The sequence below is a fragment of the Tinamus guttatus genome, unplaced genomic scaffold (genome assembly GCF_059628265.1).
Source record: "Tinamus guttatus ecotype Peru unplaced genomic scaffold, ASM5962826v1 Tinamus_guttatus_pri_ptg000335l, whole genome shotgun sequence".
Taxonomy (NCBI): domain Eukaryota; kingdom Metazoa; phylum Chordata; class Aves; order Tinamiformes; family Tinamidae; genus Tinamus; species Tinamus guttatus.
In genome coordinates this window covers 1,180,486-1,208,138 of record NW_028288869.1, presented here as the reverse complement: position 1 = coordinate 1,208,138, position 27,653 = coordinate 1,180,486, and the positions used below count along the sequence as shown (strand labels likewise).

General features: G+C 34.0%; 1 pseudogene; it reads right to left on the bottom strand.

The window, feature by feature from the left end:
- The window catches only part of LOC148593740 (uncharacterized), a 119,973-nt pseudogene that overhangs the window by 52,898 nt on the left and 39,422 nt on the right, over window positions 1-27,653 (bottom strand).

Genomic DNA, 27,653 nt, shown 5'->3' with positions numbered 1-27,653 from the left:
AGGAAAGGGTTAAAATTATAGAACCAACATCCTACTTATTATTTCTTTCTTTGAAATTCTTAATATATACTTGAGAACTAATTCTAGGGAAGAATTTAGAAAACAGAGGGCTGAACAGATGGTCACTTCCAACTTTATAGTTCCAGGAAAACCAAGGGATCTCATTGCTGCTGACATCTGAAGTTGATGCAAGAAGATGACTACTATGACAGACGAAAAATGTAACAGCTAGTCAGCCCTATAATCAAGCAGCTTGGCACTTGGTGACAGCAGTTTGTCCATGTGTTGAAATCAGAAGAAAAATTTAACTGAACCCATATTACTGCTCAGAAATCTGTCCTTTTTTTTTTTTTTTTTAGTGTCATCTTTTTTTTTTTTTTTTTTTTCACTTTCAGAAATGCTTTCAAAGGAAGTTGACCCAGAAAAAGTGTTTCTGTATGTGAAAGAAAAATGCAAGAAATGACGGGCAAAAATTTGACATCACATAACCCAGATCCATAAAGTCTGAAATGGCTATAAAAAAACAAGGGTTATACAGAGTACCTCTCTCTAACTCCAAGTTAAGTTTCTGTCAGTTATCTACCTTCACACTCCTCTGAAACCTCTAAAACTATACCATATTATCAAGAACATTTTAAATAATAGTTTATAACCACTATCTAAAAGGAAGTTTTCTCTCTTTTAAAGGCAAGTAGGGATTGGGTTTTACCCTGAAAAAAGGGACTCCAACATGCTAATCAGTCACAGCTTGACTGATTAGGTCAACACAGGTGGTACAATATCATATCCCTTACTATCTCACCAAAAGATAATCAAGGCTTTACAGCTGCCATGTTGAGTTATCTGACTTGAACAGAATCTCACCTTATCGATATTCCCACTACCTCCCAGAAAACAATGCATTTTCCAAGATTAAGAGAAGAGGTGTCTAAATTCATTATGTTTCTCCTTATTTAATCCAAAAGTTTAGCAATTGCTAACATGTGTTCAGGAAGTATGCTATAGAGGTCATAGCCTCGCTTTTGCCATTTTATTTGAATCAGATCATCATGGACAAAGTCAAATGCAAAAGCTGTTAAAAGTTCAAGTAGATTTCCAATCGAAGAAGAGAGGGATTCGGGCTCTGGGCTTCATCCAACCTCACAGGAACTGTGTTTCCTAACCACAGGAAGTGCCTCAATCACCTGTGAGTAACCACAAGACTTTTGTCTTTGGCTACTCTTCAAATAGATAAATCCAGGAAGATAGGTGTGGGGCTGGATAGCAGCAGCTAAGGAATTTGGTTCTATAGATTAGGCAAGACTGGGAGAGGAGACCTAAGGATTTGTTCCTGATTCTTGTTTGTTTTTGTCAAAAATATATATTTACTCAAAGGTATTAGTTCTTTTCCCTTGGAAAAGTTTAAGTATATCTGGCAAGAACATATCTAAACTATGACTCTGTCTTCTGTCTCTTCCCACTTTGCTTGAAGAGATTCTTTGCTCAACTAGTCAGAAAGGGGTAGCCAGAGATCTGATCTGCTACTAGAGAGTTAATCTTTTAACTACAATAATCTTCGAAAATAATAAGTACTTTTTTTTTTCATATACTGTAATTGAAATACTGAGAGGTTCTAGTAGTACACTGATTTGCCTGATTCTCATCTTCACACAAATTTTCATTTCTTCAGTGGAGCAGAGATAACGACCCTTATTCCACTGTAGAAAATCTGAAACACATAAAGATTAGACAACTCCCAAAGGTCCTGCAGGAAATATATTAGACATAGAAGGGTCACCCTTATCAGCACAGAGCTCAGATAAGAATTCCAGTCTACTGCTGTAAAAACTGTCATGTCATATAGCTCCTTTCATGTGTTTACTGATGTCCAACTTAATGGTAGTTTAGTTCTCTGTCACTACCTGACTTTTGAAAGACTTTTCTAGAATCTTGCTGCAATAATTGCTAGAAGCTGTTTTCTAATTTCAAACCTAAATCATCATCATTATATCCTAAGCCCAACTCCAGTGCTTTTATTATGAAATTGGGATTCCGTTTCCATTGCAAAATGTTATGTATTATTAAATAACAGAATAAAACAGTTAATTGTCCAAGCCCTAGATAAGTAAATGTTTATTCATTCCCTTATGTAAATAGTTTATATTGTCAAACTCATCTAAAACATGGATATAATGTTTTAAAAGACTTAGCATACTAATGAAAGAATATTAGTGGAAACCAAATTTTAAATTGCATTTTCACTTTGGTTGCTTTCTTGAATGCTATATAAGCTACAAATCATATTGGCATTTACTAATCGTAAATTACTATAATTTCAAGTAAGCTTGAATTATAATTGTAATAATTGATTTTTTTCTTAACTAGTTAATTAAATTAATTATTAAATAATTTCTTAACTAACTTTAGGTAAGAAAAATAATCACTTCGAACAATACAAGTACTCTGAACTAAAAACTAATTTATCCTTATATCACTCATGAGAAGTGTTAGTGTTGTGATTGTTTAATATGTTTTTGTAGTTATTAAACTAGAGTGGACTCTATTAGAAGAAACATGATTTTTACTTTCATATATCCACTAGAAACACGGAAAGTATTTTAACAAAGATGAATAAACAGGAATACACAGAAGTTATGACAAATGATTATACCCTCAGAAGAAATCCATGTCATATGGGATTAAAACTAATTAATATATTTTAAACCATATGCTTCAACAATCTCAGTAAGCCAAATTCGTAATATCTGCTATTTGTGCAACCAATCAATTTATACATGCAGTGTAATGGTGCAGTGAAGTATAACTCTTTGCTGAGCTACTGAGCTACAGCAAATCTGGCTGAAATTTTGTATTTTTGCCCCCCATGCAAAATCTTTTTTTTTTTTTTTAAATAAACTTAATGTTCATAAGGTTAAGTAGTTTTCAGTAACCCTTCCTGACATCTGACTATCTAAGTTCTTCTTCCTTCTAATCCAATATTTAAAAAACTGATTTCCGTTATTTTTTGTAGCTCTAGACAACATAAACAAAAATAAACTTTTTTATTTTTTTTTTATTTTGCTTGCGCTTTATATCAAGGGCTTTACAGAGGTAACAAATTGATTCAACTTACCTATGATAAGGAAAGATAGATAGGTAAGACAAATTGATTCAATTTATCTATGAGATAAATGAAGAAAATGAAGATTTCCTTCCTTCCTTCCTTCCTTCCTTCCTTCCTTCCTTCCTTCCTTCCTTCCTTCCTTCCTTCCTTCCTTCCTTCCCTCCCTCCCTCCCTCCCTCCCTCCCTCCCTCCCTCCCTCCCTTCCTTCCTTCCTTCCTTCCTTCCTTCCTTCCTTCCTTCCTTCCTTCCTTCCTTCCTTCCTTCCTTCCTTCCTTCCTTCCTTCCTTCCTTCCTTCCTTCCTTCCTTCCTTCCTTCCTTCCTTCCTTCCTTCCTTCCTTCCTTCCTTCCTTCCTTCCTTCCTTCCTTCCTTCCTTCCTTCCTTCCTTCCTTCCTTCCTTCCTTCCTTCCTTCCTTCCTTCCTTCCTTCCTTCCTTCCTTCCTTCCTTCCTTCCTTCCTTCCTTCCTTCCTTCCTTCCTTCCTTCCTTCCTTCCTTCCTTCCTTCCTTCCTTCCTTCCTTCCTTCCTTCCTTCCTTCCTTCCTTCCCTCCCTTCCTTCCTTCCTTCCTTCCTTCCTTCCCTCCCTTCCCTGCTTCCCTCCCTTCCTTCCTTCCCTGCTTCCCTCCCTTCCTCTATAGGTTACTATCTTTTCATCCTGGAAAGGAGCAGATGAGAGACCCTGGGTTTTCTAAACACATAATAAGATACACGTGCTTTATTATTGCCCACAAACAGGTCCTCATTTTGAAATCCTATCTAGGTTTTAGTTAGACATGCAGATATACCTTATAGCTCCCAATAAGGCTATCAGGAACTTTCTCTATAAGTTATCTCCCAGTTCAGCTTTTCTAATGATCAGTCAATAACATGTAAGCTGTACTGGTGTCATTAAGGATATAAGGATATATGATCTTTCAGAATTACTTGAGATGTCTTGCAACGGAATAGTCCTTCATAACCCCGAAAGAATTTGGCTTACTTTTTGTATATTTGTGGGTATATTTCAGCCAAAATTAATTTTCCTAATCAATTACAATCTTTCTCTGGACAGCAAGTTCTCTAAATGCAGTATCTCTGCTCTAATGTATTATTGTACTTGGATAATACATGTTCTTTCTCAACAAGAGTGACAAGTAGTATTTCCACATTATGACACCAAAACCAGATATTTTTTGGAAGGCATTTAGTGTGGGCAGAATAATCTTGAATTTGTTCAGAATAATTTTAATAGGTATATCCTATGTTATTTCTACCAGCTTCACTCTCACTCTATTTTGCTCTCCTGATGTATCTTACTGGAAAAAACCTTTGATGTCCAAATATAAATAAATAGTTGTTATGCACCTAAACTAGCAAACCTTCTATTATTGAGTTTACTAACTCACCCCCTTTACCTGTGGATCATCAAACATCCACAGATTTTGCTTGGCAGAGGACTGGAACTACTACTACTTAGATTTTTTGCAGTTTGCTAAGTTTGTTGATTTTTTTTCTTCTTTCTCTTGATACTCTTTTTCTTCATCCTGAAAGCTAAAACTTTGCATTTATAGACAAAGATTTTTAAAAGTCTTTTAAACCAGTTGGAATTACTCAGTGACACTATTGTGTGTCATTAATGGTAATCTGAGTGTAATTCTTTTCTGAGTAAATGGACATGCAGTATGCTCGTTAATGATCAGGAAGGTTAAAATTTTTAGACACATAGAAATATTCCCATATTTTTGTTGCTAACTTGAAACAATTGACTCGATCTTAATATGGGGGATGAAATACTAATAAAAAAGCAAATCTCTGCCTTGTTTCCTTAGCTCATTTCCATATCTCCAAAGTTGGTTTTCTGCCTCTATTTGTATCATGTTTGGATTCAAGATAGTTTATAACTAAGGCTAAGGATTTTTTTTTTAATATTGTTTTTTCTAACTTTGGTAGCCAATTAGAAGAGACATTAATCTAAATAGAGAAATTTACATATCTCTATAACAAGTGGTGAGAAATAACTGTAAAGATTATGCAGATTATTTCATTCCAGTTGATTAGTACTGTCACTCTGTATTTCAAAATCTTCAAATTTTGGATTTCCTTAAACAATCAGAAAATATAAAATATACACAGATTCAATTCTAAACAAACAAATACAGATCAAATAAGACGTAAGACTAATTAAACACTATGGGAACTTACAATTATATTTAAACAACATGCAAATAATCAAAGAGATGAAAAATTTAGAATTTAATAAATATTTATTTTCTAAAATTTATGGACCTGTAGGATATTTTAACAGTAACTTTTTCTCCACTACATTCCAAAGGAAAACTAAAATGTCTGGAGAAAGAATGTAGTTTTATTCGACTTTCAGAAACTTCAGAAAATAGAGTAACTGAAATAGCACCTTATTGTATGTCAAAAGCTATGTAACACCTAAGAAATCTAACTGACTTAGACAATCCCATTTCATTTTCATTTGGGTGTGTGTGTGTTTGCATTTGTGATTTTTCAGTTATAAAACTATCCAATACAGTAGGATTTTTGCAAATGATACTTAAAGTATTGTGTCATTCGATAATAAGACAGAAAAAGTGGTATCAAATGTTACATGCCTACTCTCTCAGTTGTGAAATACATTTTGTATACTTTAGTTTTACTCTAGTTTCATTTAAATCAATCATTATTAGACTTTGTATCAGCAAAAGCAAATAGGAACATTGGTTTCATTTTTCTATATGCATATTTAATTTGGGTTGTGTCTTGCCCCTTCCTCTTATTAGGTTGAGAAGTTCACTTCCCACCAAATTTTTCACTACAGTTATAGAGCCAAATGCTCTCCTTTACACACGTTCAGCCTCTTTTCCTTGCTGGAGTATGAAATTTTGGTAACAGTTTCACATAAAACTTTTTATATTTTTTTAAATTTCTGGGTTTTGCAATTTTTCCAGACCAGCTTTTTAATGAGAGTTTTATTTCTGCTTTTTATCAACCTATCACTTTAACATAAGGCTTCATGTTACTTTTGAAAATGCAGTTTTCCTCAAGAAATGTAGAACTGGACATAAGACAGCTGAAGAATTTGTGTTGTCTGAAAGTTTGAAGTTTTTAAGTTATATGGGACATATTAATGTTCCCTGGCTCCTGATTTTATTATGAAATGGCTACAACACTGAAAATAAGAATAGAGAAGATTGTCAAGAACAAAGAGAAAAAAGGAAGGAACAATATAAGGAAATAAAGAAGCATCATTAAGGATATATTTTGTATACTTTCTGTCCTATTAGTATTCTATTAAGGAGCTGTTTACTGGTACAAATGTGATTAGCAGTACATTTTTTTTCAGCTAAACTGTGAAAACAAACATCATGTTTTTAATGTACCTAACCTTAAATAAATGTAAAATTATTTTTGGAAATGATATTTCTTTAAGCATGCAAATACTAGAAAAAACATTTCAATTAAGACTGCTGGAAGCAAAAGAAAGCCAAAGTGAAACTAAAAGAAATCTAACAGAAGATTTAATTTAGCAAAATAAAACCAAAGAAAGCCAACACAGATGAACACTAACCCATACTATATGATAAACCAAAAGCAAACAAACAAACAAACAAATGGGATTGCTTAAAAGCAATAAACCCAGCAATTTCTTAAAATAAGTACATGAAATTTTCCAAATGAACCCTGAAAAATGTCTGCGTAGAAAACTATTTTAAGATGGACAAAATAAGATTCCCGGAAAGTATTTCCTTTAAATTCTGCAATATATCATTACCAATCACCTCTGAGGCCTTCTCTATTTCCTTGCAGTTCTGATGTGGCTTGAAAGGTTCTGGCCTCTGTGACAAAAGTGCTGCCTTAGCAGCTTTTTTAAGGGGGAAAAACAAAAGATTCAGCAGTTCTCTGGGTTCTCTGGAGCTTCTGTTTTTGCCTTTTCTGAGAACTGATGTTGACCCAGCATTCCTTGCAAACACCTGAAATCCCTTCAAGTTTAAGAAACAACTTGGATTCTTACTTGAGAAATGTAAGAATACTTTTCTCTCCTTCGCTTGTATTTTGGCTTCATTAAAAAATGCTCAGATTACTTTCAGAAAAAAAATCATAAAGTCTGAGGCCATCATATTTTGGAGTTTTCTACTGTAAGAGTTTTCTGATCTAGGTGCAATTTAGTGATTGTGATTAGTGCATCACCACTTACAAAGAAATATTAGCAGTTATGAAATCCTGCTTTCTAGATGCAGGGAGATGGAACTAATTCTTCAAATGAATATATAATTGTCATATAGATAATTCATTTTTCTCAGGAAGTTTCCTTGGTAACCTCATCTATCCCTGTGAAAATTTAATAGGACAAATACTAAGAACAAAAAATCAATATATCTTAGACATTTTGTCTGTTACTGGATGTGTGGATCAAGATCAAAGAAAAGACTGGGAAAGTCAGGGTGCAACTAATATTTGATTGATGCTGCCTTATTATAGTATTTACATAAATAACTTTGAATATCTTACTGTGTGCAATTTAAAAAGCAAATAAAGTATCTTTAGACTGAAGAATTTAGAAGATGGTTCTTTTTAATGCCTAAGTATAATTTTAACCTTTGGTTATTATGTTAAGCAATTTGCCAGAAGAAGCCTAGGAGGGCTGCAATACATTAGTTTTGCATTTCATAGAATCATAGAATCATAGAGTGCTTAGGGTTGGAAGGGACCTCTAGAGATCATCTAGTCCAACCCCCCTGCACACGCAGGGACACCTAGAGCACGTGGCACAGGACTGCATCCAAGCGGGTTTTGAAGATCTCCAGAGAAGGAGACTCTACAACCTCTCTGGGCAGCCTGTTCCAGTGCTCTGTCACCCTCACTGTTAAGAAATTTTTCCTTAAGTTCCTATGGAATTTTTGATGTTTCAGTTTCCGGCCATTTCCTCTAGTCCTATCAGTGGCCACCACTGAAAAGAGACCATCCCCGTCCTCTGCACTCCCTCCCTTGAGGTATTTATATACACTGATTAGATCCCCTCTCAGCCTTCTCTTCTCCAGGCTGAACAGGCCCAGCTCCCTCAGCCTCTCCTCATAGGGCAGATGTTCCAGGCCTCTGATCATCCTTGTAGCCCTGCGCTGGACTCTCTCCAGCACCTCCACATCCCTCTTGTACTGTGGAGCCCAGAACTGGACACAGATTTACTGATCATTTTTGAAATTGACATCAAAGAGAATTGGCCACAATGAAATCCAAGAATCAGATTAAATTTAAAATATCTAAGAGAGATGATGGAAGATATTAATACTCAATACATCAAAATATCCTGATGCCCCCAAATGAACTGCAAAATATCTTTGATAGAGATCTGGTATAGATGATGTCCTGCTGGACCAGATATTTATCTCATAGAAATGTGGTGTATGCTTGTGCATTACACATATTTGATTAGGCAGATATGTATAACTCGGGGGAAAAATAAAATAAAATGAGGAAAAAAAGGAAGAACTGGTTGGTGAAACAGCTGTTTTTTATTTTCTTTTTAATGAAAATGTTCTGCTAAGTCATATAAAAGCCGTTTCTAACATGTTTGCAATTCCAGCCTAGTGTTACATATTTATTCTTTTAAAGTCATTTTGGCAGTTTTTTTTAGCTTGTGTTAGAATTAAAGGTAGACAGGACTGCACTAGAAAACTTTCTATTTGCTGAGTTTAAATCACTGAAAATGCAACATATAGTACCTCTCTGAGACTTGCCATTTGAACCCTGCTTTGGTCCATTTCATGGATAGTTGATGATATAAATCTCAAATGCACACTTAGTTCATACTGAATAGTTGTTTGCAGTGTTGTAGTAGTGGACAGCTTTAGATCATCTCACACAGTGAGATGATATATTGATGAAAATATATTTACAGGGTATCTGCTTTTTAATGACTACTTCATAGATGAGAAAATGTTGTTTTAACTAATAGCAATAATAAATGTAATAAATACACGTTTACTGAAGGCACCATGCAATATCAACACGGGGAGGATGCAAGTTCATTCACATTTTGAATTTTGTCTCATTACATTTTCTTCAATATTTTTCAATAGCACAGGTATAGGAAGCTGATAAAATATTCTCATCAGGGGAAAAATATCAATTAGAATTTATAATAACTTGTATGAAGTGGGTACTTCTATTCTCCCAGATCTCTGCAAAGCAACTGCAAGACTAAACTCTGCTTTGAAAAATGACAGTGAGTTATAACAAAGTGCTTTTAAAGTATATATGATGACCAAACCGTGTCTTCTTCAAAATGAATACAACTATGACTTAATTTCTAAGAATAAAAAAAAAACTTTTTTTTTTTTTTAAATTTTGAAGTTCTTCCTCTTTCATAGATCTTCCTGTTTCACTTAGCTTACCAATAGGTACTTCTGGCAAGGAAAAAGCAGGTTTTCTTCATCCCAACAATCTTAATCAGATGACTTGATGTAATAATATCGATGTAATCTGAAATATTCCCTGTACTTTGTTAGAGAGTTAAAGTGTCATCAAATGATCAGAGTTATTTTTTATGAAGAAACTATGCAATATACATAATTTCTAGATGTTTTTTTCTTCATGTGTATTTTAAGTTCTGTCACCCTCTTAAATCAGTGAAGAGTTAAAATGCAGGTTGAGCAAACAAGCTTTTCTCATGAAAAAATCCCACACAGCACTCTAAGTGAATACTCTAACTTGGTCATTTTTCATGAGTCTGACTTTAAGTACTATTTATTTCTCTACAAGAAGTCTGAGAAATTAGTATATAGAGAAAATTCATGGTTTACAAACCACAGTCACTGACTGCAATAAATGTTAAAGTGATTTTTTCCCTAAATATTTAATTTAAATATTCTACATAGAAGACCTGATCAGAGGTTTTATCGGATTTCATCTCTAATTTTCCTGCATATAAGGGAAAATGAAATATTTCCTTCTCCCATCCTTCAACCTCCTTATCATACTCCTTTTTAATTTCAGTCTTGAAGAACTAGCATAACAGGGCAATGCATCCCTTATCAGAGCTGAAAATAGTGGATCAGATGAAAGTCCAGTGACATTCTGAAGAATTATGGGATTCTCATAAACATGGTATAATTATGTCTTTTGCGTGTGCTTGCTTCATAGTAAAAAGCACTCAGTACTGTTGTACTTCAGAAGACTGCTTGAACTTTTCTTGGAGAAGAATTACATTCTCCGTGCGTTCATAAGAAATTAATGTACATTAATCAGTTTATAAAACTGCTAAGTTCTTAACACTGAAAGGTCAAAAGGTTCCATTCTAGGTCTTCAACATGTTCTTATCTGATGACAAGGCATGGTAATTGAGTGAATTAGAATTTTTAGCCTTATTCCATACCTAGGCAAAACAAAAATTAATCCGTGCATAAAGACTGGGATTGTCATCTTTCTTCAAGAGCAGTTAATTCAATCATAATACAGTTTAACATTTCCAGAAAAGTTGATGTTGCAAACCTTTACAAGTGACAACTCAAAAAAAGCCAAATTTCACTTGCATAAGATTATGCTGACACCTCAACATATCTTAAGAAAATTGAAGGATAAATGTGGCAATCAGGTCCTTGGAGCTGATTTATTGTAGCCACTTGACCCAGTTGCACAATTAACGGTTTTGATGTGATTTGCTGTGTTTGTATTTGGAACCAGAAAAGAAAGAGTTTCATGATTAACATCTATAGCAAGAAAATCATCTCAAAATATAAAGACATAAGAAAAAAAAGTGTTGTAATTTACCAAATGGAGAAAAGGAAAGTACTTTATTTTTAATTTACTTCTTTTTTAAGACTAATTTCTGTCTACCTGATATTACTTTTTTATGATGCTATAGGAAATCTGCATTTATAAGGAGCATATGTTTAAAATCATGTCTTTGGCAAATTTTTGTTTATTTTCAGAAAGCAGAAATTGGTGTTACTACTTTTTTTTTTTGAACTAAGCAAGAAATTCAGATTAATGATGGCAATTATCAATTTATGCTTGGCTAAACATCAGAAAAGAGAGGAAGAGGGAAAAACCTTACTGTCCACTGTAACAACTAATTAGGCATTACGAACACCTCTTATTTTCTTTAATTTCATGGATTTCAGTATGTGAAAATATGGAGTATGTGAATGGCACTAACAGGAAGACTGTCCCAAAGATTCCAACAGAACAGAGATATGTGATACACAGAATCACAGATGGTTGAGAGATTGCCTAGTTCAACCCTCCCCGCTCAAGCAGGGACACATAGAGCACATGGCACAGGGTCGCATCCAAGTGGGTTTTGAAGATCTCCAGAGAAGAAGATTCCATAACCTCTTTAGGCAGCCTATTCCAGGGTTCTGCCAGCCCCACAGTAAAGTTCTTCCTCATATGGAGATGAAACTTCCTGTGTTTCAACTGGTATCCTTTACCCCTTGTCCTATCACTGGTCACCACCGGGTGAGGTGGTTTCTCTCTATTACAGATGATTTCAGCAAGGTGATATTGTTATATGCAGGTAAGTGATTCAGCTCCCTTGTCTAGAAGCAGGAAAGTGTCTTTCAGAAATGGTTAAGATCAGCTGTCGGGTAACAGTAATACAGATTGTTTGTAGAAACATGGATTTTCTCTTTATCCCGATAAATAAATAATCACAAAATAGTAATTTAACTGCAAAATAGGTCTTGTCAAGAATAGGCTTTCTAATGATAGCTTACTGTGCATTAAACCTGTGTTGGTCTACTTTTCTGTTTTTCTTAAAAAAAGACATTTATTGCTCTGTCAAAGTTCAATATCTAGGTTAAAATGCTTCAGAGAAACACCTATTTGAAATACACTGAGCATTTTCCTATTATTTTTTGCATGTAATTCCAACTATAGCCTCTTAAGCTTGAAACTGTTCCTCTAATCACTATCTTAATATTTTGAATTCATCACAGTACACAAGTGCATAATGGAGAGTCATCCACTTGTTGTGTTTATATTTTTGGACTAGAGTCTGGAAGCAGATTTGCCATTGGAGCAGGCGGGTAATTCTGCCTTCTTTACAATATGGGAATTATTTTATACAAGGTAATTGCCTGGAGACTAATTTCAGTCAGAATTTTGCAAATTTTCTCTACATGGGTAGCGTGAATGCCTAAATGATCTACAGTACTTGACCAACTCTCTGAGAGACAGTTTTATTTTGAAAAAAAAATCAGGATATTGGTTCAAACTGCTTACTTTAACAGAGAGCTTTTCCCATAGTACAATAATCTTCATTTTGATCATTCTTTTCTTTAAAAAAACTCCAGCAAACCAATGTAAGCAAGGATAAATGCCACCACCACCACCTATGTGAAAAGCTGTGTTGAATAAGTTTTTTTTTTTCATCTCTACCGGTGCTTTTTCAATTTCATGGCACACATCCTGCTCTTTTATTTCAGTTAAAAAGCTGATGCACAATTAATAAGACCAGAAAAGATTTTTTTTCAATTAATCCCATTAGAAATGAGTATGTGTGATTGAAATGTTCTTGATAAAGTCATATTTAGCCATTCAGTTTGCACTGAACATCATCTTTACTATTTGCGACAATAAGGTTTTTTAAAATGAAATTAATTAAAATATTTCCAGAAAAAAATTCTGCCAGAGAGGGCACAGATTTCAGTTATTGTCTTTATGCCTTACTCAGATATTTCCTGATTTCTTTTTTTTTTTCAGTCCAACAGATGAGATGTGATTATGAGTAATTTTCAAAGTTAATGAAAACTGTCTTTTAGCTGTTATAAAGCTGTCAAAATATATTTTATATTATTCTCATCTCAGCATTTCCTCGGGTATGTTACAAGATAACTATTTGCTGAAATGTCAGAGCTTAACACTGACATCAGGGTAGGAAGCAAATTTGGGTAAGAGGAGAAAAACTATCAAATAGATGCTTTAAAACCTTTTTTTATCAAACTTAGGACCCTCAGTACTATTCAAAACACAACTACATATGGCTAAACTAATGGGAAGACCTCGTGATTAAAGCGAATGGCGCTAGTCCTGACTTTAATAGATATTAATTTATTTTAAGAATCAATTTAATTCTGGTTTTCTTACAATGACACACTCTTGGTTAATTTTTACATACCGAGATTGATTTTTTTAAAAAAATCTTAAAATAATGATATATTATCTCCACCTTCTTTGAACTCTATCTTAATGTGATTGTTATTGATACTTGCTTTCCTTGGGCCTAAGTGGAAAATAGTCTTGTCAACATAAATATTGCCTTTGTGAAGATAGCCCTTCTTGTTGCCTTTCTGGGAACTAACCCAATAATTCAAACTCAAAAGTCTGAAATGTTTAGAAGAAAATACAATTATAGATCAAGATTTCTGAGGAATTTCTACTCTTAGTCACTGTCCCCCAAGATAATCAAAAATAGCCCGTATTGCGTAGATGGCTAACTTCAAATTAAGGAAGCTTTGGTATTCATATGTATTGAGGATAAATAAAGAGTAATATCTGTGTTTATTTACAGAGTACATAAGCTTAGTAAAGGAAATGCAATGACGTTGTAGAGATCACTCTATATTTTCAAGATGAAAAACAGTTTGTGATATCCTGCAACACACAACGCACTCATATAATTACCGGTCATATATACAGAAAAAGAATAATATTTTGGGGGCATTAGAACTCTGCCTTAGCTATAAAATAAAGCAATTTACCATGGTCATATACTGCTGTTGTTCTTGCTATTTATTTCTAGTGAGAATAACAAAAAGATAAAACGGGAAAAACAACAACAACAAAAACAAGAGGAAATCCTGCAATTCTGTCTTTAAAGAGAGAACATATACTGGGACTTTGGTCTTAGATAAATGAAACAGAATGATAGTCTGGCACGTTCTGAGGAAATAGGAGCCTGCCATGTTTTTGCTTGAGCAAAAACATTGTTTTACTGGTTGTTCCTCTGAATCTTAAGATTTAAGAAAAAAATATTAAAAAGAAACAAAATGAACCGAAGATCACTTCAAACTTCATGCAGTAACTGAAATACTTCCAACATAAAATATGCATGAAGATAAGAAAATATTAATTCCCAAAATAATGCTATTAGTGAACAAAGGGAAATAGAGGATTATAATGCGTCTTTAATTATATGCACTTCAGCAAAAGAAAGGATATAAATTTTGTATATTGGATTGGATTTACTTTAAAAGTGTCAACAGGAAGGGTATAAAATGAGCTAAACAGTTCAGTTAATCTGTCTGAAGCTTTTTTGTGTCAAGTAGGACAAATGAAGAGGAAAGATTTTCTAAATGTTAACTGTTTATAATACCAGTAATCTAATGCCAATGATGAACATGCTGATTGTGAAATCTCCTAACTGCCATTAATCACTTCATTTTTTTTTTCTTAATGAAACACACTGAAGTTTGAATTAAATATTTATTTTCTCTTCTGTTTTCTGTCTAGGTCCCTCTGAATGGCAGCACAGCCCTTGGTAGTGTTGGCCACTCCTCCCAGTTTGGTACGATCTGCAAACTTACTTAGGATGCACTCCGTGCCCTTGTCCAAGTCATTGATGAACCAGTTGAACAGTACTGGGCCCTGCGGGACGCTACTGGCCACAGGCCTCCAACTAGACTCGGCCCCATTTCCTATCACCCTCTGGACTCTGCCATCCAGCCAGTCCTCAATCCACTTCACTGCCAAGTCATCCAGTCCACACTTCCTAAGCTTTTCTGTGAGAATGTTATGGGAGACTGTGTCGAGAGCTTTGCTGAAGTCAAGGTAGACAACATCCACGGCTCTGCCATCATCCATCCAGCCAGTCATCCCATTGTAGAAGGCTATCAGGTTCATCAAACATGACTTCCCCTTAGTGAATCCATGCTGACTACTCCTGATCACCTTCTTTTCCTTCACATGCCTGAAGTTGGTCTCTAGGATGAACTGTTTGGAAAGAAATTTTCTAAAACACTTTTGGTTTTATGTCATGCCATTTTTTTTGATATCTAAACATAAACATTTTGAAGTCTCAAGTTTGAGAAAGTGAATATTACTGAGAGTGTGAAAATAGGATCCTGAGAATGGAAGCATTAAAAGGCAACAAGAAATGTCATAATTGAAGTCCCAGAACTGTCTCAGACAATTTTAACTGTTATGATAGTAACAGCTGTTTTGCTTTTTTTTTTTTTTTTCATTCATTGTGATTGTATATTTTTTGCCTGGTTGAAAATATTACAGAGATCTATATAAAGGAGAAGTATTTTTCCATAAATAAAATGCTATATTGAGCAAACACATACTTTGATTATAACTTTTATGGCTGCTCAGTTCAAAAAAATAGTTTAAAATGCTTAAACATTTAGAGAAAAAAAAAGTGAACAAATTTTCTTTAGCTGTCATGATACATAGATAATAAATTTACATTTGCATTAACTCTGTACTGAACTCATTTTTATGCTACTTTTATAAAAACTGATCTGCCATACAAAAATACTGTTGAAAACTGACAGTAATCAAAGCTAGATGTATACTGCCATTTCAATTATATATTACTCCCTACAAATATATATTATATATATAATATATAAAATGTATTTACACTAAATTATTTACAATTTAATTTTTTTTTCCATCTGTCAGCACTGATTTTACTAAAACTACAGAAAATACTCATCTTAGGAGTTAGAGCAAGTATTGAAGTTACATTTGAAAAGATCTATTTCCAAAAAAATGATCAGCAACTGGAAATTTGAAACTGAATCTAGAACTAATTATATGATTATTTAGTATGGCTATGAAAACTATGACCTATTAGTTTAACTGTAAAGAACAGGGTGAATTTAATCTAGTGGAATTGGAGAGAAGACAACACAATGCAAAAATGACTGAAATAAAAGAAAGAATCTGTTTTGCAGGGTTTCTATAAGAACATAAAGAAACTTTAAGCAATGGGCTTCTACTTTAGGTAATTTTTTAATAGTAAAGATATGAAAGTGGAACACTGAGTAGGAAGAGTATGACAAGAATTTGGATTAAAATTAATTAGGATTGATTTTGATAGATTTTTCATCTAATTTTAGATGACATGAAAGAATTAAATAAGTTTTCACTTCCAGCCCTACTTTCTATGTTTCTGACACAGAAATCACTCATTTCCACCCAAAACTGATATTTTGGGAAAGAATACTGTGTTTATTTTAGAGCGGTTTCTAAACACAAAGGACATCATCTAATATAATGGTAAGCCAGCTTCCCAATAGCAAACTCAAGAACAAGTTTATACTAGTACTACAAATAATAGTGCAATTCTAGTATAATTGGAAATGTGTTTTATATGTGTATATATATATATACACTACACATGCACATAAGTTTTTTGAAAAGCACATACACAAGTAGTAAATTTAATAAGCAGGTTGAGATATTAATTGCATTCACTTTGCCTGACTATACTTATGACCACATATGCTTTAAGGAAAAAATCGGTAATATCATTTAGAGACTAAGGAGCTGAAAGATATCATTTCATCTTCAAAGAAACTGTGGAGTTTATACCTTCATGAGCAGAGACAATGATGGCATTGAGGAAGAGAAAAATTAAACTACATGAAGTGACAGTGATAAATAAAATTAAACAATTCCAGAGCTGTCCTTTAGGCAAACAGTAAGTCCTATCATAACAGTTCTTATCAAATAAAAGCCAACTGGGATAGAAAAATTCAGTGTGCTCACTCCAGCTGGTCCTTATGTGACAGATAAAGGACCTGAAAATACTCCGAACCTTAATCAGCTAGAATTTCAAAGATGACAGCATGTCCGGTGATTAATCTGGGAGTCAGGATATCTGTGATCTATTCCCCTTTCTCTTGCAAAAAGCAAAGGTAATTATGTGAGCTCACAGCTGATTACTTGTGCATCTGAGATAAAGCGAGGCTGTCATGGGAGGTTTGGAGAGCATTTTGAGCACTCAGTAGTCAAAGAAGAACGGATGGTGTAAAGCTTTGGCCTTCTGCCATGGGCAACGGAATTAAGCTCATGGTGGATTTGAAAGCTGGAGTTTATTTAAGAACATGAAAGATTAGAGCTTTTACCCTGTTTGATGATTCTACACACTCACTTGCCTACCCCAACTTGCCAAAATGGCAAGAGGATCTTTAGAAGAGCTGGGTGTCCCTCACTGCCGTCTAAATTATTCTCTCCCTGAGTACGAAGCTGCCTAGTGCCGTATTTTCCAAAGGAGAGCTGAAGTAATTAGAAAACACAAATGAAATGAATTTTATATGCTCACTCAAAGGAAAAGACTCAGTGGATTCAGTTCCAGACTGCAGACAGTTACACAAGTAGGTGCCAAGTGTCTGAATTCACTTTCATAACTTCATTTCCTTGAGTGGAAATTTAAGGCTTGGTGCAGTTGTCTAAATAAAGGCATTTTAAACCCTTTGAAGTGCCCTTGGGTGTTTGAGAGAGCAGGCACACCATGTGAGAAGAAGGAAAGTTTATGAGGCACCCATTCCCCTCCTGGCCACTGATAGAGGCAAGGAGAGATATGCTATGGAAATTAAAATGACATTAGGGATATGTATTTATGCAAATAAATACCATTTTAAGGATCAAATTCAATTGTCCACATGTAAGTATCTAATGCCATTTGAGATGTCTCATTTTCTCAGTGACCAAAAACCTGAACCTTTCTGGAATGACAACAGGAGTTGTTATCTACTTGTAAGGGATAATCTTATTTTTCTTTCATAACCGAGTACACAGGAGATTGTCTAATATCTGTGAGTTACTGATTCAAGATGCACATATGCATCTTCCATTAGTCTGCGAACTATTTTAGGTGATAATGCTGTCTGTTTCTGCTAAATCTGTGAAAAAGTAAAGATCCATTTGGCCAATAAATGACCGTAAAAGAAAGAAGCATTATGTTACAGCTTATCACTTAAATTACTTAAATGGGTTCATTTTTTATTATAGGTGAGGTAGTTCTAAAAGTGTCATGAATATGTCTGACATAATGTAGATGTTTGCAAAATAGAATTTTACTGAATATAAAATGAATAAAATCTGATTCAAAGGGCTCTATTCCAGCCTTCACTGGTGATGATTATCCTAACTGACAATAATAGAAATCAGAGAATAAAGAAAAAAATATTTGATCATTTAGTTGTAGGTGCATACATTTTCAAATTTATTACCACCTCTTGACTTTTTATTTTATGAAAGCATGATATGAATAAACTTTAAATAAATCATTGCTGCCATTGCCATATACTGTTCTGTCTTTGTTCCACAGAAAATCAGAAAATAATTAGATCACCACAATTAATGGATGAGAAATAATCCTAAACAATCCTTTGAAGTAGAACCTATGAAAATTCTGCAGAAAGTCAGAAAAATTGCACTTGTATTATTTCAGTCATGGACTGAAGTTTTAGGTGTCTATAAGAATATCAGATCTTCATAGATTACATCATGTGACATGATATAGCTAAACTACTGAGCTCCAATAGCATTATCTAAAGATTATGCTTAAATATTTTCACAAACAAGAACTACAGTGGAATTTTGATGGAAGTTTCCATGACATCCACATTAATAGTTCCAAATGAATTATAAATGATCACTATTAACACAGTGAATATCAAATGTGTTGATAATGATGGGACACTTGAAATGAAATAGAGACATAATAAAATAAGAAGTTCTTACATAATGAATTCATGTGGTTTTAATCCTAATGGCAAAAACCATAATTCATTCATTTGGTATTTTCATAGGATGGAATATGCCCACTTCTGAAGGACACACAATAAATATCAGTAACGTGTCCTTAGTGTCAATGTTCTATCATGTCTATATAATTATTTTGAAAACAGAGGACTATAAAGAATCAAATAATGCTTACCTTTAACCATACATACACATACACACACATATAAAAGATAATAGGATAAAAGCATTAAAGTATAAAAAGATGAGGAGGTGTGAAACTGACAGGAGAAAGGGAAAAAGGCCATGGCTAGGGCCAGAACAAGGAAAAGGAGCTTCCATTTTCACTCAGATAAAGCCATTGTTCCCTGTTCTCTGCCAGCTTAGGTATCACACTCCTGTTGTTCACAGGGAGTTCACACATTAAAAATCAGTGACTTTGAGTGGGAGAAATGACTGAAAAAATTAACAAAATATGTTGGTTTGAATATCTAAAAGAAACTATTTACAGAAGAAAGATATCAAATCTTAAGCGGTAATTTTCTGAAAAAAATATGATCATGTTAATCTAACAATTATACGAATAACTAGTTTAAATTTAAATTGCGGAGTGGAAAAAAAAAAAAGGCAGACTAACAAGCCTAGATGGATTTTTAAATAATAAGTTAAATTTAATTTCTTCTTCATCTCATGATGATATATGCTTCTGTATAAAGCCTTCATATATTCCAGAAAGGTCATGTGACCCAGTAAAAAAAAATGGAATACTTTATCACACATGAAATATGCACTGATCTCTCTTTTATTCACTTTAAATGTTATGAGAGATGTATATGCCTGCCACAGACTATTGTGAAATCAGTAGGTTAGAAAAATTCACTGGGAATCGTTCACTTTAATTTATCAACATCTATTCTATGAACTAGGAAATTCTTTATCAGTTATTCACAAAACACTGGGACATACTGATAGAAACAGTTGAGCCGTTGTACTCATGGTCAGTGTGTACTCAATGTACACTCTTATGTGTACATATTGAAAGCATATATTTTTTTTCGTAAATGGCTATAGAAATCATATCTTAGACACTATTGAGTTTAAATAAAGTATATTTTAAAATTCTTTTAATAACTTTAATTCTTTTAATAATGATCATTAAAAGTTTTTAACATTTTCTTTTTATTTCATTCTACTCTACACCAGGATATCACAAAGGAGCCTCATGGTGACTAGGAAATTGTACTTCCACATTCTCCTTACTAGCATGTGGAAGATCCTGACCTCTGAAGGGAGGATGTGTTTATAGTATTTAATTTTTTATTCATCTACAACCCATAATTGTTTCATTGATAAGGAAAGGTTGCTTGGTTAGGTGGTTTCAGTTTTGTTTTGTATGTGTAAAGGTAGGTAAGTGAGGCTAATTCCATTGTATATATTTTCAAAGTTTCTCTCAAGTAGTTTCTCCCCTAGTATTGCATTCATTTTTTGTCAGAGACATGCTCTTCAGAATAAGGGTTACATACATTTAAAATATCTTTGAGAAATCGGAGAGATGTAAATTTTAGGAAAAAAGACAAAAGTATAGAATATTTTTCTGGAAAACTGTAATGGTTTCCAGGCAATTACTGTGAGTAGCCTTACAAACGACATGAGCTTATCATTTAAACAGACTAGGTGAGTCATTTAGTCCTTGTAAAATCTAATTAGATATACTGCGCTGATTCGCTTTCTTAGCAATTATTCCAGTTAAAAAGATTTAACTAGATGTCAATTAAAGGTCAAATCTTATTCCTAATGAAATCAGCATAATCTTTATCTCTGATTTCATGAGGACAAGGATTTTGTTTTAATTAACTATATGCTAGTATAGATAAAATAAATTAATAAAATATTAACACAAGGTAAAGCTATCTTCCTTTCACAGTTAAGGTCTGCAAATCTTAAAACATTTGGTCTTATTCTGAGGTTACCATAGTATTATGGCATGGACATGAGTGCATTTTTTCGGCATAGGTATTTGCATTTGATGTTTTTAGTAGTACCTGAGTTCATAAGTGCAATGGCAGAGTAGACTCACATTAACATTTATCATTTAAAATTCTAAAGAAAAAGAGGATTGTTTCTGAAAAAGAAGATGGGATCAAAGGAGATGTAAAGTGAAAAGTGTACTTTAACATATGCGCCTGCCCCTAGGTTTTACACTTGGAAGATTACACTTCTTGTTATATAGAGAAGTTATGATTGTAGGTTTTTCCACACAAATGCAAGTTTAAAAACATCACTGTAGCCATTATTATGATGTCTGAAATGCTACTGTTTGCATTTGCACGTGGGGCATCTTAGGTATCTTAAGTTGGCAAGACAGATCTATGTGCAGTATCATTGCAAGTATCAAACTTTACACTACGCGGCAAGTACACTATCACGGTATGGCATGGAACTTACAGCATGGAGTCCTGTACAGACATGCAAACAGCTGTGAACTTCCGATGCTTCCTGTGCACTCATCATTGCAATGACTACATTATGGCTGCAGAGTCCATTTTCAAAATGAGCATCCAGGATTTTGATTTTGAGGTCTGTGGCTTCATCTGCTTGCTGAACACAACCAGTCTATTAAGTTGCTCCTGGCTCCAAGACAGCGGCACCTCCAGAACACTTAATGTCAGTCAGTCAGTCAGACAGAGAATGCTCAGACTGCCTAGCACACAGTTTTGGATCTCTTGTGAAACCCTTCTGAGTCCCTTATAGCATTACTACAAGAAATTATCTTCTATGGTTTTTTTTTTTTTTTTTTTTTTTTTTTTTTTTTTAACATTACAAAGCACCCAAACAGCATTAAGGCTGTATATTACTCATCCCTGTAATGTCATCATAATTTGAGTTCAGGACATCTGTATTTTGTTTTGGGGAGTCTTCACGAGGACATAAAAAATTGTGTGACCTGCTAAGTCCAATGGGAGTTTGTTGGAGCACTACATAAGGTAGAGGCAGCCAAATCAGGAAGAGTATTGCCTAAGCTGCAGCCCTGGAGCCCATCTTATCCCTGAACAACAACTGAACACCGTGTCAAAGAAGGTTAATTTGCACAAAACAAAAACATGCCTGTAGCTATGTTAAAAAAAAAAAAAAAAAAGTATAAGCAGCTGACCAGTGCTGGAGTCCATTTTCTAATGAACCTTCACTTATCAGTATAGATAAATTAAGACTTTTTATTCTCCACTTTCTTTCCTTAGCTGTCTCTGCTGATATTAAAAGCATATTAGCAAACCTGGTTAAAATCACTCTTGAACCACAGAACTTGTGCCATGCTTTTCCACTCTGACGGATTTGAGAATGGTGTGGTGTTCTCTTGACTATTTACAATTGCTTGTAATGTGAATGAACAGAAATCTTCTCTGCCAAGTGTATACATTTGCTAGATATATTATGGAGGTTATTATGAAAATTAAAATTAAAAAAAAATAAGAAAACTAATAACAAAAAAAGAGAAAAAATAGTGACTACAATTATCTTTGATCCTTTACCATTTCACAAAGAAAGGAGAAGGAAAAGGGCAAGCAATAAAAAGAATCAATAGGTGGCAGACAAATGCTACCTTTTCTGCACAGGATCATGCATTTATAATTAGTAGTTTCCAAATACCTAGGCAAGTATAGATCAAATAGACTATATAATATATGCAGACTATAATAGATCCAAATCTGAATATGGATGGTCTGTTCATCTTATAAACTGTGATCAGAAACACAAAACAACTTTACGGATTTGGTAATTTCTAGTGAGTATGAACGTTGGGCACATTGCAAAAAATTGTATTTTAAATGGCTGAACTCTGCAGAAATGACATAATACTCAGGAAAGGGAAAAAAAAAGAAAAAAAAACCACCCCAAATACAGCTATATATTTATTTGTTGTATTTATTTATTTATTTTTGTTTCTGTTGGCAGCATATGCTCATATTGAAAAAAGAAAAAATAAAAACATGCTATAAATAGGATGGCACTGTAGATTAGCTAGAAGGTTAATTTTGCATTGTAGTACTTAAGGCCAAATTCTGAAAAGCATATGGAAGCAGGTCTGATGCTTATTCCTCCTAAGCCATTTTGGCAGAGATATGTTATCAAAATATTGTTTGTATATTGGGTAAACATAGTCTTTTCGCACATTAAATGTACTCACAATCTGCAGGCAGATTGTAGAATGAGGGAGCAGACACATAATTGTGAGGTCAGCAATAACCCTAGGCCATGTGCCCGTAGTCCTACATGGCATATTTCAGCTTTTTCTTGTTAGTCAAATGTATAAAAATGGTTCATTAGTAATTTGGTAATTAGTAATTGGGGATAAAATTTCCTAACAAAATGTTACACACTTGGATGTATTTTCCAGAAATGACAATCTCCAACCTTGATCCTTTAAATGAAGGGAAGAATAGCCTGTCCTGTGTCTGCCCTGACTTAAATGGATTTTTTTTGTTAATTCTTTTTAATGGCATTTTCCTCATGCATACAGATACACACATGCAGATAACAATTAGGAAATTGAGATGTTGCAACATTTGTGGCATTGGAATATATGAAAAATTAGCCAGTTTATTTTATTGTTAACATGACATCCACATTAAAAAAAAAGTTGAAGTTTAGGCGACTTGAACTTGGCGTGCAGGCTGAATAAAAGCCAACATAAGCAGACTGATATTCTAAATGGTACTTGCAGTTCTCTTTCTTTTTTTATCTTTCAGAATAGTATTTGGAAGATCTTACTCTTTTCAGGCAAATCATTTCTTTCATCATCTTTCTGATTATAACAAATAAAGCTTTTCTAAAGGATTCACAAACATACTCCAGATGCCTCATATTCTTTTTAAAATTTTTTATTCTGATGAGGCCACATCTGGAGTACTGTGTGCAGTTCTGGGCTCCCCAATAGAAGAGCTTCTAGAGAAGGTCCAGTGTAGAGCAACAGAGATGATTAAGGGACTGGAACATCTATCTTACAAGAAAAGACTATGTGAACTGGGCCTCTTTTGTCATTTTGTTTTTGTTTGAGGTTGTGGAGTCTCCTTCTCTGAAGATCTTCAAAACCTGCCTGAATGCAACCCCGTGCCACGTGCTTTAAGTGTCCCTGCTTGAGCAGAACGGGTTGAACTAGAAGCCCCTTGCAATCTCAATCATTCTGTGATTCTGAGAGTCCCTCTTTTTTTTTTTTTTTTTTTTCTGGATAATTACTGTCTGGGGTTTATTTTTATAGTATTTACGCACTTTCTTGAATTTGTATATTTTCAATAAACCTGCTGGTCGAAGATTTCACTTCCAGTTAAGTCTAAAGCTTACAAGCTACGAGTTTGTTTCTCTTTACTAGTGAAAGATATCTTTAAATAAATATCACAAATTTAATATTGTGAACAAATGTCAAGTCCTTCAAGGTAAAAATCAATCTGTATCTTGTATTCTTTGTTATTTCTTACTCTTTATTATGATTGTGCCAACCTGTATCAGAAGTTGTAGAAATAGCATACTTTTCTGTTAGAGCAATGCAGTATGTTTAAGCGTGGTTTTGTGTGTGTGTGTGTGTGTGTGTTTTTTTTTTTCTTTTTTTTTTATGGCCTGTTTGAGCTTAAATACATGTAAATGTATCTTTACCACCTGTAGTAAGCAAGTGACTCCACTTGCTGGTACCAAGGCTAGGGTATATTGATGAGGAGCACGAAAGAAAAAGAGTGAGAATTTCAGAAACACTTTGAAGGTGTCCAGCATCTTTTAGGACATGATGATGACACTGCCTAAGTACTGCTTTTCCCAAGGAGATAGCATTCCTTCAACTTTGCCCTAGAGCACCTGGCAGAGTACTTGAGCAAAGCCTTCACTGTGCTACTGCTGACTGCAACCATTGCTGCTCTGTCAAGCACAAATAAAGTATCCAAATATCTCACTTATAGTGGCTATGCTGAGGGGAGGCAAATCACACTTCTCGTATGTTTAACAATTTTGCCGGATTGGGATAAGAAGCCTTAAAACGCTAATGAGACTAACTGCTATCCCTGTAGAAGAAGCAAATTGCAAAAAGTTAAGAGCACAAACAAGGGTTTGTGTGTTACTGCTGGCGTTCAGAACAAAAATTAATTTTATTTACTTTTGGCAAAGTTTTATTCCTGTCCACTGATAATAATATTTAAAAATAGCAATTAAAATATATATCATTTGTAGATGGACTATATATTGGTGACAGATATGTTGAGTTACACTCTAGCGAATGTAGCTCAAAAAAGTATAGAGAATTCATTATGGATCCTTAAAAGTACCTAAATATCTGACTTTTTTTTAATGGCTGGCATGTCTCCAATCCAGATGATAGTTTTTTTATATTTCTAATAGCTTGCGTTAATTCAGCTTTAATCAATGTTAATGCCATTAATCATCTTTAGGGCCTAAATTAATCAGAGTAAATTAATAGTTACTCTTTTGTATTGCTATGTAATAAAGCTAACCTGCATTTTTTTTTCTCTTGTAAAACTTTCATGTATCTTTAACATTATGCTAGTCTGTTTCTTCATTAGTTAAACCTTTGGCATGCTATACTGGGATTAGATTTTTCACAGATAAAAAATTAATTAAATGTAATCAACAGCGGAAGCCTGTACATTCAGGAAGGGATCAATCTAAAATTGTTTTCATACTTCCTTACAATGAGTTTGCTGAGTCAGAGCATATTCTCAGTCAGGTCTGATCCAGTTATGTAGTGATTGTTTAAATCAAAATTCACTTAGTGGCTACATTAAAAAAATAAATGAATAAGTAAATAAATAACCCTGCTTTTATAATCTGAAACAGGCATCATGGAAAAGGGTTGCAGATTAGAAAGTCATTAGAGGCCATCACATATTGTATTCTGCACATATGAGATAACGAAACTATATTTTTATCTGTCTCAAAGGAAGTTTAGTAATATATTTATTTTATATGTGTTTACTGTTAATGTTCAGATTTCACTTTTGATAAAAGCCCAGCTCAGCTCAGATTATGTTCTAAAGCTGCATATAGCCTTCCTTGCAGACAAACAGAAGTCTAAATCTATAGGCTGAGGATTTTGCTTCATCTAAGGTGGATATTGTTCTGCAGGAGATGAGGAAGAGTTGCAGGACTGAGGATTGCTTTGTTCCATAAGTACTATATATACTTTATTTTATTGTTTATTGGCAAAGGGAAGTTGACAGACTAACAGAAAAGATGCTGCAGCAATACACTCCATTTTACCTATGTTTACAAGACAAACTGCAAACAGCTACAAGCAAGCTCAAGCAGGGTTACAGCCAGCCTGCCACCAACCAGATGCTCATTAGCCCCAACCAGGGAAGTTCATAGGCAAGGTATCATGGTGCTACAGCTAAGCTAAAACTCCTCTCTCTGAGAACAGCTTGTTATTCTGGGCTTATCACTGCTCTAAATGTAGTAAAACAGCTGATTAACTAAAAATAACTTTGGAAGAAGGCTGAATCTTAAGGGAAAAAGGACTAAAGGTGAAAAATTACCTGGATGCTGTTTAGATCAAAGATGTTAGCACAACTGGAAAAATGGGGGTAGCTTTCTATGGTCCATATGAGAAAGCACCTCACTTTTTGACAGACATGAATGCAGTAAATCCAGTACTTCGATGGTTGAATGTCTGAAATGATTATTTTTGTTGCTATTGTTGTTTAAATGAGGAATTTTAAGGCAAGGCAATTTAAATCCAAATTATATTAACACAAATAAACAGCAAGACCAAATGAGGATTTCTGTGTAAGAAAAGAATAATATTGTTTTACCCCCCATAAATGACAGAAACACAGACCAATAGGAATAAGAATATCCTGAGGAAATGATGTGGATACATTTCAAAGTTTCCAACCTACTCACTGAGTATTCTTCATGCTTTTGTTGATTTTCATAAATGGACCTCTCAGAAAAAATAATGCTGGCCAAGCATAAAGCCAAGTGAGAATGGAGGAAAATATCCATTGTCAGAGTAGTAAAATAAAGCATAGCAAGAATAAAATTTGATCTTATACAGTACTTTTTCAGGCTAAATTCCTATTTAATTAAAAAGGAGAAGAATATAAGTATAAATGTTATTACTCTTCCTATAGTACATGCACACAACAATAATCAAACAGACATAAAGTAATATGACCAAATATAAAAACACTATAATCACAAACCAAAGGCATTACAAGTTCTTGATCACAAGCTCTCAAGATTATGACTGAAATAGTATCAATATATATAGATAATACAGCACCTAGAAAGCCCCAATACCAAGTAGCAGCCTCCTTGCATGTTTTCTTTGTCTTTATCAAATGCAGAAAGTAAAAATTAAAAAACAGTTATGCAGATGCCACAAGGTTTTATTCATCACTGCTAATTGTAAGCAAGATAAAATGCTAAGTAGGTAGGCCACACCCAGTCATTTCAATTACACCCATTCAGGGTCATTTGATACTTTCAACTCTTCAGGCTACTGCAAAACTTGAAGGCAGAGAACTAGTGCAAGAAATGATCAGGATGCATAAATAAAGCTCTACTACAATAAAAATTTATTTGTTTACCTTAGTAAATAATGAGAAACCACAGAAAATAACAGACTTTATAATTCAACTGATGGACCAATTGTATCAAGATTGCCCTTTTTATTTTGTGTCACTCCTATGTTTAATGGAGCTTCTGGAGATATCAGGAAGGTGCAAGCATTCACAGGCACGTGTAACTGCTGCTGATTTCCTCCTCAATCAGTTTAATCATGCAGTCTAATCACAGTTCATCTGAAAAAAAAAACGCTAAAGAAAGTGGGAACAATTAGATAATACAAAAATTATACATTTTAAC